At 45.5% G+C, this 17,389-nt stretch overlaps 1 long non-coding RNA gene across 1 annotated transcript in view; it reads right to left on the bottom strand.

Moving 5' to 3' along the window:
• The window catches only part of LOC138302158 (uncharacterized), a 260,353-nt gene extending 247,924 nt beyond the window's left edge, over nt 1-12,429 (bottom strand). Inside the window, exon 1 of the long non-coding RNA XR_011205314.1 lies at nt 12,294-12,429. This is a non-coding gene — a long non-coding RNA (uncharacterized lncRNA). The remainder of the gene's footprint in view (nt 1-12,293) is intronic.
• Nucleotides 12,430-17,389: the final 4,960 nt, after the last annotated feature.

Here is a 17,389-nt window from a genome sequence, read left to right as displayed (position 1 = left end):
AGGCTAACCCAGAGCTCATTTTGTGGCTCGCGCCTATGCCAGAAATCCCCAGGCTGTTTAACAGCCCAGGAATTGCTGGGTCTATAGTGCGTACATCGGGCTGGTTTAGCTAGACAGCCGGCCACCCGACATGCACACTGGACGGGGCAGCATTGTTCATGCAGTTGCAGGATTCAGCCTCTCCCCATTCCCTCAAGCTTGCGCTGTACACAACATGAGCATGACGGCAAAATATTGCCATTTCATTTATGTTTGCTGCTGCACCCGCAGCAGGTAGGGAAATGCTCCTCCACTCCCTGACCTTCCAACAACACAGACACCTTTGCACCATGGCACAAGAGTGCCATCATTGGCACAAGCTAGCCACAAGTTTACCAGTGCAGGGAGAGAGATGAACAGTACCCCATCTTTGTAAATATGGTGCAGTTCAGCTTTCTCCTGTTCACTTAGCACAGCAACTTGCCTTGGTACCCAGCTTTGCATAAACAGTTGGTAAATCTGAACCTTATTTTTCTTTCCTAGAAGGTGCCATTTCTTTCAAGCCTTCATGCAACTGTCTCTGGGCGTGGCGTAACAGAAATGTTTGTCCGATTGAGATCACCTAATTTAAAAAATAGATATTTACCCCTGCATGTGTTCCTGTCCTGTATTATACTGCTAGTAAAGTCATAATAGGACTTTGCAGGTTTTCTGATTTTTGCATCAGTACGACAATCCCGTCTTCTCTGAGGTCCTTTAGGAAAATGTCTTTAGAATCTAGAAAGTTGCTGTACGGTCAAAAGAGACACCCATTTTACACTTTCCTTTTGGAGCGTGACATCTTTCCTCTTACTGGCCAACCTGTCATGAACTATGTTTCAAGAACCCTAATTTTATGCTGGATCGTGGTAGACAGAATCATTGAATGTACTATTAGGATATCTAGGGGCGAATTTATGAGATCCTATTGCAATTCCAACACCACATTAGTGTATTTTTTTTTTACATTAATGAGGCATTAGAAAGCCAAAAACACTGCGCCATATTTACAAAGTGGGGCAATGCATGCACTGCACTACTGTGTAACCCTTTGCGTTACATTGTGCCTGTGCCAGGCATAATGTATGCAAAAAAGGCGTTTGTTCCCCTATTAAGGGGGGCCAAACAAATGGTACAAAGAAATCTAAGAGATTTCCTTGTGCCACTTTGTATGGCACATTTAATGCCTGCTCAGAGCAGGCATTAAAAGGAGGCTTCTATTGATTACAATGGGCCTCTGGGCGCTCTGCAGGATTAGGGTCAAACTTTTTTTTACACAAATCCTGCAGTACCGGACTAACGTAAAAAATTCTTATGATAGTCACCCAACTACTTCCATGGTGTTCAGTATTCAAAATATGGCACGCACATGATGGCATTAGGGGGGAGCTAAAGGGTGCAAGAAAAGTGGCACGGCACTTTTCTTAAATATGCCCCTTAATTGCTCTTCCAGATGTTGTAGGGTCTTTCCAGAATTCATACCACTGTTCGTTTTAGGTCTGATGCAACAGCAATGGCTGACTGCTAGAGATCAGTAATGTAAAGAACATATAGGGTGTGTAAGAAATTCGATTAATATTTGGGGTGGGTGAATGAGTGCCCACCTCAATGAATAATTGCAATTTTTGTCTGAGTGAAAAATCAAATCACTAAATTAATCTGATCTCAGCCCCCTGGCGCCTACTGCATAGAACAAACAAGCATAATTTAGTACAATGTGTAAAGTTTTTATGTAGTACAAGAACAGTAATAAAGTGAAAATTCAAAACAATAAACATATCAAATCAAATTAGGAAAAGTAAAATTTAATTAACAAAAAAATCCACAGTAAAAGGTCTCTTGCAGCTTTGTCTCCCTGTAGTCAGCCAACTAATCCTTGGAGCACACGTCTTTTCCCTAGGTGTAAGAGGGAGCAATTCCAGTCTTTCAGTGCTCCTCTTAGGTCACTGACAGCAGGTTCAATCCTCTTCTTATCCTCCAGAGGTCCAGAAAGTGTTCTGAAGTGGGTGTCTGAAGATGACACATTTATGCCTGGCAACAGCCTGCAGGTCGTAGAAACTCCAAGCCCCCTCTAACCAATGGGTTAAAAGTTCCCAGGCTCTGACTGATCAGTAGTTCGTGTTTTCCTTAGTGTAAACAGGCCCACAATGCCATGTGCCTGGGCATTTTCAAGATGGTGAAAGTCTTTGGCCACACTAAACTTGGGCTCTGAGGCTAGGTGAGTGTGTTTGGGGAGAGTACTGTGGTAATCATATTGTTGTCCCACATCTAACACTCAAGTCCAGTTTGAGGCAGGCACTGTACCTGCAACAGTGACAGAAGTCAGGTAGGACAAAAGCAGGGTTCTCTAGCAACCTGATATTGTCAACTTGTTCTCTTCTAGTCAAGGGTGCCCAAAGCATTATATGTAGCTCAACTGACCTGTCAAGCAGGATTTGACACTGTAGTGTCAAAATTAATGCCCATCCAGAGGAGTAATATCTGCACAGTCAGGTCAGTCTATTGTTTTTTTTTCTGGGAGGCAGTTCACACCTATTCAAAGATGAGCACAGGCTAAGATCTGATAGAGACTTATAATTAGTATGCTGACAGTTCAGACAGATTAAGGGTAACTTTCTAAAAGTTACTTTTGCTTGATATTTGTTAAAAATCTGGCCATCATTGGGTTGGATCTTTTAAATATGTAATAGCAATTAGTTATTTAATTATTTAACTATCTGGTCCCTTTCTAGAGAGGAATTAAAAGTATCTTAATCTTCACTCTGGTTTCTGGTTTTCTACATAGGAAAGCTAGACCTACCTCACTGAAACTAGCTCCAGGGGCTTATTATAGTGACATGGTAATATAAATTTTCCAAATGCCCCACTTTTAAGTATCATGCACTCTACCTTGTGGGCTACAAGGCTCAAATAGGGGTGACTCACTAATAGATAAAAGTGAAAATTTGCCTTTGAAAAGGATTTATTTTGGCAGGTTTCGGTGCATGTTTTGCACTGTTACAGTCAGGCTACACTGCTAGGCCCCAAGCCATATTTGCACTGCCACTATAGCAGATGGCATAATGGGTACTGCAGTTCAGTATTGGCATTTATATTCCATGCCTAAGTACATTTTCTACTACATACAAGGCACTTATAGACAAGTTAGATGTACCAATTAGGAATAGGCCAATTCAACCATGTTTAAAGAGGGAGCACAGGCACTTCACTTCTGGTTCACAGGGGCAAAGTGCACAGAGTTCTAAATCCAGCAAACAGAGTCCAGCAAAATGTGAAAAACCTGAGGTGACAACAGAAAAGGAAGATTTCTTAAAGGGTCTTTAAATATAAATGCCCTGTACAGCAGTGGTTCTTAACCTGTGGCTCAGGGATGCATAAGTGTCCACAATTGGTTATAAAATCAAATAATAGCAGATTGATAAAGTGTATATAAAGAGATAAAATTGAAAAACCCGAAATGTGAAGAAGTCCTCAGATTGATTTGTAGGAGCAGTGCAAGTACATGAAACAGAATATAATATGGACGATGCTTGGCCTCGATTGAATTTAGACAAGCTTTAACCTTCCAATATATATATTTTTTTAATTAAATTGGTTTGTAAATTTAAAAAATGGTTGTTTTAATTTTTTGTATATTGTTTTCCAATTCAAGTCATTGAGAAAAAAAAAAAACTTTGGCCAAGGTCTCCAGTTTCCATTGAAGACTCAGTTGGGGGCCCCAGTAATGATTAAATGGGATCCGCAGAAGCCATTGCTGTAGAGGACTTGAGTGTGTCTCTGCCCTTTGCTAGCCTGCCACGTTTCTGCATGTTTCTGCATCAGTGAACACAACTTCGGTATAATGGTCTGAAGCCCCAGTCTGTTGCTAGTAGGTCAGAGAGCACCTACAGTGCATCCCACTGATGGAGACTACAGACCTCCCTGCGGGAGGGAAGGCTGCCAGTGGCGGAGGCAGCATTCATTCTTACTAGAAGGGTTAGATTTGGGTTTGGAACTGTGGTGTATGGGCAGCAGGGATCCTGACAAGGCCTGATTTACAAAGATGTTCTGCAACGTTCCAAGCTTCCTCTTTAAAGTGAGCTGTGCACCAGCGAAAGGCGAGTGGTGGGAAAGACAGCCCCGTGAAGTGCATCTTCAGGTTTCCATTACTCCCAGTGGTTCCCACAGGCAGTTTTGTGTAGCTGCTAGGGGTCGCTTCTCCCTCTTTACCCCTTCATTTCAGTTCGACTTGTCAGGGAGCAGAATATGGCTGGGACAACTTGTATGTAATACACCAACACCCCAAAGACCGCTTGTGTATTCTCCCCACATTCTCCTGCAAGTTCACGCATGGAAGCATGAGCCCTTCTCGCCAGCTCAAATATAGTCTGCACAATCACCTTATGTCTGATGAAAGATAAATATGATTCTGTAAGCAGTAATGTACAGTGTGCTCAGCAGAAGCTACATTGTCGCCACGCACCAGCACTTCCCCGCCACGTGAATAAATGGCTGAAACCTCTCACTACTGGCAGCTTTTAAATGTGCCTTTGAGTCAGTGTCTTGGGGTTAATGCAGGACTAGAGCACTTACCTGGAGCAGGTAGCAGCCCCAGGCCCAGTGAGCCGCAGTGCCAGCGGATCGTTTGAGTATTGCAGTGTCTCATTAATTTGCATTCATACTAAAGTAGTACCACAGGCAGGTTCAGCTGCCCACAACCTGAAGTATCATAAAACACACAGGCATGTGACAATAGAGCCTTCAAAGAATTGTACTATACACGCACAGCAGCACTGGAAGAAGATGCCCTAGTCAGTGTTAAATCAGACTCCCCAGTGCCTCCCTTTTTAGGTCAAGCAAGTGCTCTGGCCTATTGTAATCTGTCTGTGGGCTTTTAACCACACCCACTGCACGCCCATCACTATCACTTGTTCATGGGCTTGCCTTTCAAAAACCTTTTGTTATCATCGGGACAGACTCCGACACCCTTATTTAGTGTAAAAGGCCATTTATTAGGACAGGCTTGCTCATCATAATAACACATCAAAATAACCATAAGTTGAATGTCAACTTCAGCTTTAACCTTGTAATTACCCTTTTTACATCCTCACTTCAATCCACCACTTATCCTTTGCTCACCCAATTTCAACTTCCATTCCCACACATCCCTTTTTCTTAGTATCCCCTGCCTGACTCGGGCCTCCCCCAGTCTGTCCTCCTTCACCTGCTTCTTTTTCCCCTTGGAAGGGTGGACAAGCCCGCACCTGACTCTCCACCCTCCCGATCTACTGCCACGCAGCACAAACCCAATTGCCATTTTGTTGTCTCACCAGCAAGCCCATTGCAACACCTCATGCCATGCCATGCCATCCGTCTCACCATGCCAAAATCTTTCCATCCACAAATTGGTCAACAAGAAAACACAACTCCAGCATGTAATGCGCATTCCCCATTTCCGAGAGGTGCACACCGTCATCCCGGAAAAGCACCTGCTCCTCCTCTTTTAACCCCTTGTGTGTTAGAACCTTGATATCCTGTGCCCTGCAGAAAACCCGCATCGCCCTATTGACCTTCCTCCGAGCCCTTTCGATAGCCCCATGTTTTTGCACTCCACACCATTTCCTTCTTGGCACCAGTTCTGTCCATACCAGGCAAGTCCCATGCATGTTGCATTTCCTCAGTACCAAGTCACGTTGCAATAGGGTGAGCCCAGAGAGACGTACCAGGTCATTCTCCCCCAGGTGTAACACCAATACATCAGGGCATCCCAATGTCGGCAACAATGATGTAATGAAAGGAAGCAAATTGCCCCACCTCATGTTACTCTTCCCCCACCATAGCACCTCGTGCCTGCTACTCGGGAGTCCCAAAGATCGTCCATACACCTGTCGCTCTGCAAACTTCGCTGTCCAATGAATAAACGAGTGCCAGGCCACCCATGTGATCGCTTTCTGCTACTCTGGGCCACTCACGCAACCTGAAAAAGCAACAAAAGTCAGAAGGAAAAACCACCAGCTCCCCCCCATGTGCAACCAAAGATACTGCCAAGCCCCACCTACTCACAAAAAACCCTGTCTACCTGCTCCCATAACCCCTCAAACCCTTACATATCGCTCACAGCATTTTAATCGCCCATGACTAATACGCCTGATTCTATCCCAATCCCACCCCAACCTGGCCGCTTTAGTTGCTGCGCCAATACTAAACGAGTGGGTAGCAAAATTATCCACCTGTCGACCCAGACGTTTTAAAACCATTCTCATACCACACAAAAGCTGGAAAGCTGTGACCTTCGTGCCGTTCTCATGAATAAACACCCATTCCATCAGGCTCGGCCTGCTCAGCTTAAAAGAATCCCATTCTCGTAACGGGCATGCTTCAGCCACTCCTCCTTTCTCCAACCATATCCACTTGCCCTTACCCCAACTGATCTGTCTTTGAACGACTCAACCAAATCCCCAGCCTCTCACCCTGACACTGCACCTCACTGGCTTTGAGTCCCCCCCATCTCTCCCCACCCCCAACAACTCAGACACATGAAACACCCCAAAAAACATCCATATCATACATAAACGAAAAAGGGGGCACCTTGTTGGCATTGAAACAACAATCCGGCAGCACATGCAAGATCTGCAGTAATAGCTCAAATGTAATGGCCTTTCGAACAAAAACTGAACCCCGTCCGTATCCTTCCCCAACCTTTGAACATTTTCCCCAGAATATCATTCCTTGCCGGGTTCCACCTGAAAAACAATTTCCTGTATAAGGACACACTTGCTAACTTGCCCCCAATTGTTTCTGGAGATAAACCCTTCCAAATCAAGAAAACAACAAAACACAACACCCTGGAATCTAACATTCTTTGCTCCTGTGACCAAAAATGCCCCTCTAGGCTTCAAAATCCTGAAATTCCAACCATGCCAGGTGATAACTCCTGAGGGTTGAGTCTGCAAGCGACCTTTCCACCTCTCATGACCATCATGCGCCCTATTCCCAAATGTCTGCAGAGAACGCGGTCCTGAGATCCTCCGCACCAGGTGCCAATTGTTGGAAATGCTGCCACTGCGAACGAGACAGGGAATCTGCAATGGAATTGTTCACCCCAGGAATATGTGCAGCTTTAAAAATGATATTCAACGTTAAGCAACACAAAATAAACCTCCTGAGAAAACGCAGCACCCTAAAATCCCTCGCTCTCTGTTCACCAACTCAACCACCGTCAAGTTGTCCATGTTAAACATCACTGACCTGTTTGCTAACTCATCTCCCCAGACAAACAATGCCACCAGCAGAGGAAAAAATTCCAGAAAGGCAATGCTCCACCCTTGACTCAACCATTGTGCAGGCCACGTCTCCGCGCACCAACGACCATCCCAAAACATTCCAAAACCAGCTGCGCCTGCTGCATCTGAAAACATTTGTACTTGCCAAACAGTGTCTTCTTCCCGGAAAGACAGAGACCCCATTAAACTGTGTCAAAAATATGTCCTATACTCTAATGTCTTCTCACAGACCTATGTTCAGCCTAATCCTGTGATGAGGGAGGGATGCTCCCAACATTGCCAAACCCATGCGCCTACAGAATGTCCTCTCTCTCTCCCCGTACCACTCTACACACAAAATTACGAAGACCAAGGAGCTGTTGAGCCATGCGCAGATCAATTTTCTGCTGTAGTACAATCCCCATCAAAAACAACAGAATCTCCTCTACTTTCAAGGCCGGTAGGCGTGCCATAAATTCCCTCATATCCATTTCAATGCCCAAAGAAGTAAAAACACAACTTGGGCCTTCAGTTTTTTTCTAGGGCTAATGGTACCCCAAAATCTCATGCCAACCGCTCAAACTGCTGCAGTGCTCTGCCACAAGAGTCTGACTGCGCTGTTCCTATGAATAGAAAAGCATCTAAATAGTGTAACACCGTCCGATGTCCACTCACCTGAACAAAAACCCACTGCAGAAAAGTACTGAAGTACTCGAACAATGCACAAGAAATCGCGCAGCCCATGAGAAGAACTCTATCCACATATATAGCACCCCCCAATTGCATTCCTAGCAAGGAAAAATCATCTGGGTGAATGGAGAGCATCCGAAAAGCTGCCTTGATGTCACACTTGGCCAACTCAGCACCTTCACCCCCCCCGGATAAGCTGTATAGCACCATCCACTGTGGCGTATAGCACCCTCGTACCTTCTGGAACGATGAAGTCATTCACCGATGCCCCCTCAGGCCAAGACAAATGATGTATCAGCCGAAAATCCCCACTGCTCTTTTTCGGTACGACCCCTAGAGTTGAGATCATCAAGTTCTCCATGGGCCTTTCAAGGAATGGGCCCCAACTCCTGCCCTCTGACACTTCCTTGCTCAGTTTTGCCACCACCACATCTGGCATAGATGTAGCTGACTGCAAGTTCTCTGCCCATCTCCGACTTCTTGGCCCCTGATAACCTGCCCTAAAACCATCCCTGAAACCCCATTCCAAGTTTAATTCTGTGTCCGGATCCGGGTACACATGCAACCAATACAGTATCCCCTCCAACTTAATTGGAGGAGGCACCCTTTGGCCCAGGACCCTTTGTCCCTGCCCCTGATAGACCTCCACTGTTCCCTGCCCCTGATAGACCTTCACTGTTCAGCCGGGCTGGTGAGTGAAAAACATTGCATGACTCGGTGTTTACCCCCACATTTGGAACATTCTTGCTTAAATTTACAGGGGTGCCTGGAGCAAAAAACCCTTGATGAAGTTCCAACATGCCCATGATGTAGATACCTGTGCCCGCTGAGGCACACCTACCCCTCCTTGAGCGTGACGCTGCTGAAAAGGCTTATATACTACCAGAAGACCACTGGCTGTGTGTGTGGAGGCCGCCGAGTGCGGAGATGCCATCCATTGCATCCATAATTACGTGTCTACATCCCCACAGGGCTTCTCGGGGCTTATGCTAACTCTGGCTCTGAATTCCTCATCGTAATTTAGCCATGCAAACCCCATGCAAATGTAACTGCACTTTACGGATAATATCCATGTATTTAAACATGGCAATGGCCCTGTCAAGATATTTCTCACAGTATATGCTAGCATAAATCAAAAAGGCAGAGGTCCAATTGTCCATAGTGATTGGGATGCGAGGCCTCCTTGCCAACTACCACTCTCCCTCTTTAGAACCATCCTTCGCCTGAATATCCCTGTTTTGGAGTTTGAAAACATCCACATATTCATGTTTCCAAATCCTCGCTTTTGTCCTGTCTGCCACGTGTGACCCCAAAGGCATAGCGAGTCCCATGTAGGGGAGCCTCTTTTTATGTCCAGCCCCCCCATTTGTCATCATCAGCTGTCTCCCCGCTTGCAGATACCTCACCTTCCTCGCCCTGTGCCAGAAGCACCTCGGCTCCCCCTTTTTCTTTAACACCTGCATCTACTGCACCGGTAGCAGGCTGTCAGTGTATTGAATCCTCCACCACACCAATTGATTTGTATTGCGCCACACTGGCCTTGCCCCTCCTTTCTCCCCATGGCGCCCACCATTCCCCTTTACCTTGGATCCCACAACCAGTTGATGCGAACCCCAGTCTTGGTCTGCACCTGCCACCATCCTTGCGAGGGACCTCGGAACCCTGAGCGGTAGACGAAGCCTGTAAAAAAGTAGAAGAGGGTGTTGCGCCGCTACTGCACCCCTGCCCATTTACTTGGCCCGCACTCACCTCCTTTTCGTGGATCTTCCCCTCATCAATGTCCTCATCATAATCCAGATCAAGCATTTCCTCCTCATCCATACCCATTCCGTCATCAGCGCCAGCTGCATCCGCCATCTCATATTCGTCAGTCACCCTGAAACCCTTCTGATGTGGACCAGGCGTGTACTTTGCACGATCCCACAATGTAGAGAAGGCCGCTGAAGACCCCTCTAGTTCTTCCGACCAACGTCCTGAGGCCGTGTTGCACCTCGTTGGCTTTGTCACCTTTCTGCCAGCCTCTGACGCCGCATTGTCTCTCCGCGCTGCCCCTGTCCATGTGCGCCAGGTGCTGCCGTCACGCTGCCTATCCCACTAGCCGCACCAGCTTCCAGCGCTAGCCCTGCTCCTCATGTGGAATCCAGACCCAACTACCCTTCCCCACCCCATGACAATTGTCTTGGCCCCCACTAACCCCCACTGACTTCCTCTTGGCCTTCCTGAACTTCCCCTGTCTCCCCCTTCTTCTTACATAGCTTAGCCCACCTGAATTCTGTCTCTGCAACCAATTTCCTCTGTTCCTGAATCCTAGCTTCTATATCAACTGACGCCCAGTCAGTAGTGAGGGGCTGTCGTGCCTCAGACACCCCTTTCACACTGCTGCTCTCAGCCACCTGCGCCCACTCTCCTTGGGCACCTAAACCCCTCTTGTCATGCTCAGACCCCCCTGGAACACTCACCCCAGCACCACCCTTCTTTCCCCTCCTTATGCTGCACTCCTGCCCCCTCCACTTAGCACCTCAGATGCCTTTGGCTGGGGCCCCAGCCAGCATGAGATCCAAGGGATGCTCCAGCCCCAAACTATCCTCCATGTCCCTGCTTGCCCTGCCTGCAGGTTCTTTCTGCTCCAATCCCTGAGCTAGTGGGCCCACATTGTCCCCCACGGGCCCCTGTCCCCAGATCCTCCCCATCTGACTCCCTGCTCCCTTCAGACCCCCCCCATCATTGAAAACAGGAGGGGGGGTGGACGTGCTGCATCCCGCCTGTTTTTTGCCTTTTTGGCACCCACCTTACCTTTAATATCCCTGCAGGGGGAAATGCAGGTGGCAGTCGCACCTACCCCCTGTGATGCCACGCACATCATCCCTACCCAGGCCTGAGTAGGTCCCCTCAGCCGGCTTTGCCAAGAATGCGAAGTGCAGCCCAAATTGCATCAATATCATGGCCTGTGGCCATGGGATGCAGCATTTACATAATTACTCACCGAACAATGAAAAACCCAACCTTCCCCCACCTCGCTCAGATAAGCCTGACTTCCGCACAGTGTGACCTGCTAGCGCCGAAGAGGCCAATCCCCCCACCCCACCCTCTTTTATACCCCACTCTAAGACCCACCCACACCCACCCACCCCCACCCCACAGCCTATCCTTACCTTGGCCGTCTGCATCCGGCTGAAAGCTCCCGCTAAAGACTGGACTGCATCCAGCTCTCTGCAGGGCCCATATTGGTAAATGCTTTACGTTTGTCCCTCCTTGAGGCAGTTTTGTTACCGCCTTGGCCATCGACCCTGTTACATGGATAATTGCACTTTTGCAATACGTTTGACTGCGAGCTAACTTCTTCCTTTTGTGTCTCTCCTTCGAGCTCATAGTAGCTGTAACACTTTGAATCGGTGTTATATTCTAACGGTTTTGGTTATGTCTGTAATACACGCTCATGAGAGTGCATTGTAATTTGCCCAAGAACGCTCGGCTTCGCATGCGCCTTTCAGATCGTAACCGGTTTTCTGTCGAGCCGGTTGGAGGTCGTGTCCAAGGCTGAGCGTTGGGGGACATTTATCACTGCATTTAATAAAATATATTTCCACATAAACTTACCCCGTTGCAGAAAGCCTACCTTTATTACACCACCACATAAATTGGCGACGAGCAGAGGACCTACGTGAAAGGATACAAGGTGTCCCCCAGATGGTGATCAGCCTTTAGTCGGCCAGATTCAACAGGCATTTCTGCTGTTTTTGGAAGGAGTTTTCAGCGTGTTTTGGTGTATCCCGACGCAATTACACCCTTGTCACACGCGCGAATGGTAACGTCAAGCTGGTGCGTTCATGTCAAGTCGGTGCTGCATTTCTATATTTGGCCAACGTCACAACGCACCTCCTTCCTGAATCACCAGGAATTAAAGGGGCAGGCGCTCACTGCTAAGACTTAAAGGGGCACGTTTATTACTGGGGAACTACTGAACTACGATGCTCCCTGTTCTACAACGCCCCCTGTTTGGTTAACTTACAGAGACACACCCTGCTACTGCTCTGGCGAGGAAAAGTGAAACTGCAAGTTACATTGTGACAGCATTTTGCTCCATGAATGACTGATCGGCTGTATGGACCTTGTTTGGACACGAGGATGCTTCAATGAAGCAGCGGTGACATGCACACCTCTACTTCTGCGTTCACCTTCGCCTATCCGGTGATAGGCACACCTTTTAAAAGCAGACATTTGTGATTGGAAGGATGTGTTATACTTTGACTTGGATAATTTTGAAAATTATAGCATTGAATTACATAGTGTAACACAAGTTTTGCAGGGAAGAACTTATTTAAAAAAATAATAAAGGAAGGGTACCTTTCAAATTATTCAGACATTCAGATGGCAAATTTGCCTAGTGTGTTCTGAAGTGAACCAGGTCTGCCCAAGGCCAGGTGGAGTCAATGGTTCAGGTTCTTCAATAGTTGCTTGATTGCAATTGATGGTGAGAGTTTCCCTGCTGTAAGGAAGAAAGCTGTTATAATATTGCTTGGGTACAGAGAATTTTTGATCATTTACCAGTGGTGGCATCACTATCAACTACAGTTATGCATGAGTACAGTGAGGCAGTCCAAAGGCTTGATAACAATTTTGAGAAAGAAACCAGTATAATTGTGCAGAGACATAAATTTTTTACTCGCAAACAACATGAATGAGACAATTGATAATTTCACTGCTGACTTGAGGGTGTTGGCCTCTTCATGTGAATTTGCTGGGCCGATAGAACAATATTTAAGGGACCAATTGCTGGTGAATTGCTTTGATCATAAGGTTCAGGAAAGATTACTATGCAGCAATAATCCCACATTAGCAGAGAAATTAGACATAGCTAGAGGCATTGAGAGGTCATTGATGGCTTCAAAGGAGTTAAACAAATGCAAGAAGTCTTCAAGTGAGAATATTAACTCCATCTCATGCAAAATGAAATCGTCTAACCAGAATAGAATTGAGGGGAGTAAGTCTGATAAGAGTGGGGTTCGTTATAGGTGTGGATCAAAGAATCATTTGGTGAATACTCGTAATTGCCCAGCAATCGGCAAATCGTGTTCTAAGTGCAGGAAGGTGGGACATTTCGCACAAGTGTGTAAGAGTGCTTCTAAGGTGATGCTGGTTGGAGGGGCGGATGTGCAGGAAGTGTCTTCAGGTGGGATGGAAGAGGAGTTTTCTAAGAAAGTGGTGTTGTCGATTAAGATGATTGATACAGTTCCAGATAAAGTTCTAGGTGGTGGTGGTGAGCCAGTGTGTGAGGTGCAGATGGGCGACTGGTATGTTCATGTCAAAGTTGACTCGGGGTCATCGATAACTATCATTTCAGCCAGATTTCTCTGGGATGATGTGGAGTTGAATCCTCCAGATATACATAAGATTGCTTTTGGAGGTCAAGAAATAGACGTGTGGTTATTTCATGGTGACCTTGCATTATAAGGACAGAACGATTTGTACGAAGGTATATGTAGCCAAACGTGGATACAACATATTAGGGAGGAAGGACCTGGGTAGGTTTGGGATGGTCCTTAGGCCTGGTACCTCACAACCAATCTCTTTAGTTAATGAAGGGGTGAATGATATTGATTCTTTGGATCAAGTCTTGTTGAAACACAAGGAAGTTTTTAAGGATGATTTGGGAGTTGTGAAAGGATATGAACACAAAATAATTTGGAAGCCTAAATTTTGTTCCCGTCACTCACCGGGTTAGGAATATTCCATTGTGCATGAGATAGAAGCTTAAAGACCATTTGAATCAATTGTGTGTGGACGGGGTCATTGAACCTACTGAATCTTCTGAATGGATTTCTCCCATTGTTGTAGCTGTTAAGAAGTCAGGAGATCTGAGACTTTGTGTTGATTTGTGGTCATTAAACAAAAAATATACAGGTCGATTGTTTTCCATTGCCAAGAATTCGTGACCTGCTGGCGCAGCTGGGGGCACGAAATTCTTTTCAACAATCGATTTGAGGGCAGCGTACCATCAAGTTGAACTGGCTAATGAGTCTAAGGATTTAACAACATTTAACACACCATTTCGGCCATTTCAATTTTTGAGCATGCCATTCAGGCTAGCATCTGCAGCTTCTGTTTTCCAGAAATTGATGTACCAGCTCTTCGGATAGGAGAGAGGAGTCTCGACATATCAGGACAATATTTTAATATGCTCCGATACAATGCAATCTCACTAAACTGGATAGAGTATTGGGCATATTGGAGGAGCATGGTAGGACAGTTTCTAAACAAAGGTGCAAGATTATGTTGAGAGAAGTAGAATATTTGGGTCAGACGATAAGTGAAGAAGGAAGATGGATTTGTTAGCGGCAATAAAGAAATGTTCACAGCCTGAAAACAAGGATCAATTGAGATCGTTTCTGGGAATGTGCAATTACTATTCCAGATTTGTTCAGAACTTTGCGTTACAAAGTGAACCTCTCAGGAAACTTTTACGGAAGAATGCGAAATTTACATGGGAAGAACAAGTAGAGGCATTCAATGTCCTGAAGAAGTTGATCATTGAAGCACCTGCCATCCAACCTTTCAATGACAAAGCTCCATCTGTAGTGATTGTCTATGCCAGTAATCTGGGGGTTAGTGGCGTGCTCACTCAGTTGCACGAGGGACTGGAAACCACGGTGGTGTTTGTTTCCCTCCGACTTTGTCAGAGAGAAATTACAGTACTATTGAAAAGGAAGCTTTGGCTTGTGTGTGGGGTGTTCACCATTTTTCAACTTATTTGTGGGGGAGAGAGTTTCTGTTGGTCACAGATCATAAACCTTTAATGTATTTATGGAATGACAAAGGCATGAGCAATGCTAGTCCCAGGTTGGTTCGGTTGTTGTCTAAAATGCATGTCTTTAATTTCAAGATGAAGCATATTCAAGGGGGAGAAAATTGCAGGGCTGATATTTTGTCCTGATGCCCAATAAGGGAGAGTGGAGATCCTTCTGTAAATGGTGAGGAGGAGGAGGAGGAGATGGTGATTGGAATGGTTGATGGTGTTGTTGCATCGGTTGGTGTCATTTCAAGAGAGTTTTTGGAGAGCAAAGTCGTAAATGATTTGGTGCTAACACGCTTGAAGGGTTGTATTGTAAGTGGGTGGCCAAGAGAATTTCAAGTTGTGGATTAACTGAAACAATTCTTCAAAGTCAAAGATGAATTAAGTGTGGAAAGGAATTTGGTTATGAGAGGCACAAAATTGATACCACCATCTGAACTGAGGGGTGGGTTGGTGAAGCTTGCCCATAAGGGGCACGTGGGAATTTCAGGCACGAGGAAGAAATTACAGTTGTATTACTGGTGGCCTGGTATGGATGGGAAAGTGGAAGATATGATTAGAAGTTGTGGTGAGTGTTCTCATGCTGAGAAGACTACAAGTGTACGAAATACTCCTTTGTGCCCTGTGGAATTCCCTACGTGACCATAAGAAAAAATTGGCATTGTCTTTATTGGACACATTGGGGGTTTGAATGAAGGTAAGATTTGTGTTGGTAGTGGTGTACTATCATTCTAAACGGGTGTTGTGAATTTTTAAGGGAACCCAACACCACCAGTGTGATTCTGTTCTTAAGGAAACTGTTTCAGTCAGAAGGTATTCTGGCTTTTGTGGTCCCAGATAATGGAGTGCAGTTTGTCTCACATCGTATGAAATAGTTTCTAAGCAACCTGGGGATTAAACATTTGACAACTGCTCTTTATAGTCCAAGGGAATGGAATGGTGGAAAGGGTGAATCGCATGATGAAGGGGACAATTCAGTTAGCTATTGATGCAGGTGGGTCGGTTCAAGAGGCAGTAGGAGACAGAATTTGGTGTTATCATAACACTCCGCATTTGACGACGGGAGTGACTCCTTTTGCGTTATTGAGAGTTGTCACCTATGTGGTTAACTGAGGAATCTGAGCCAGATAAGAATATTCCCAGTTTGGAGTCTATCAAGGACAAGGTGGGAGGTTCACAAGCGAAGGTCAAGAGTAGATATGAAGAGATTAAAAGAGTAAAAGACATTGTTTTCAGAGTCGGGGGATCATGTGAGGGTAAGAATACCTCACAAACTGAAAGGATCTAAGTATTTTCAGGAGACAAAGGTGGTCCAGGTGTCCAAGCATTCTGTGAAAGTTGAGGATGGGAAGTGGAGTAAAAAGAAGGTAGCCATTGTGGATAAAGGTGTGGACAGGGTTGCTGATATGTTAGGTTTCCAGTCACAGGATAAGGGCTTTATAGACTAGGAGTGGAGGGAGATGTGAGTGAATTGCAGAAAGGAAGGATGTTTTAGGAGCCTGGAGTGTTAGATGGTGAGGATTTGGTTGCCGGGTGTGATACATGTGGAAAGTTGGACCGTCAGGATGAGACTCAAGATTCTGTTCAGGATGGGTCTCTTAATAGATGCCTTTCTAAAAGAGTTAGCATCAAACCCACATATTTGGATGATTATGTGTTAAAATAGTTTGAGTTGTTTTTGTTGTTGAAGAACAGAGATGTGTTATATACTAATGGTTTTGGTTATGTCTAATACACGCTCACAAGAGAGCATTGTAATTTGGCCACAAGCGCTCTGCTTTGAACACAGCTTTCAGATCGTAACCAGTGTTCTGTGGAGCCAGTTGGAGGTCACGTCTGAGGCTAAGCGCTGGGGGACATTTATCACTGCATTTAATAAAATATATTTCCATATAAACTTACCCCATTGCAGAAAGCCTACCTTTATTACACCACCATAATTGGCTTGCTTATGTGAACTATTTTACTTTTCATTTTCAATTTATGTGGCAAAAAAATGTCAATTTAGGAATTGACAACGCTAATAGCTCTAGCTAGTTAATTGAATGGTGTCCCCGTTGACACACACTGGATGGAATGAAAACTGATACCTTTGTAGCACAAATGATCGTTGCTTGCAGCCAGTTATTGCAGGAAGTTCTTTTATAGGCACTACATTAGATCTGTGGTGAATAATTACTCCAGGGTACTGAGACAAACCATAAATAATGGAATGTGTGACCAGTTCCTCTACTGGCATTTCTGCAAAACCCATAGCTTTTAGACAAAATATTGGGGGGGGCGGGGAGGGGGGGAGGGGGGGGGGGGGTTATAAATTGTGCGTGTGTTTTTTTTTATTTTATTTTTTAAAGCAGTTCGGGGGAGGGGGATGGGAACCATTGTGTCTGTCTTGTGCAATACAACGTGGCTCTGGTTATATGTTCTTTTCTCCACAGAGAAGTTTATGTGTCAGTTCAGCACGGTCAACTCTTTACTTTTGAACACTGTTAACATGTTTGAGGAGGTGTTTTGGTAGACAGAGAATGTGATTACATTCTACCCAGATTAGGCACTATGTGCATGCACTACACAATCCTGCTACAGGAGGACACACCTCTTCGACAAACGAAGCAGGATATTCCATGCAGGAGAATGTCTTTTGAAGTTGTAC

The sequence above is a fragment of the Pleurodeles waltl genome, chromosome 6 (genome assembly GCF_031143425.1).
Source record: "Pleurodeles waltl isolate 20211129_DDA chromosome 6, aPleWal1.hap1.20221129, whole genome shotgun sequence".
Lineage (NCBI taxonomy): Eukaryota > Metazoa > Chordata > Amphibia > Caudata > Salamandridae > Pleurodeles > Pleurodeles waltl.
The sequence above is the reverse complement of the archived record's forward strand: the minus strand, read 5'-3'. Positions and strand labels throughout refer to the sequence as shown.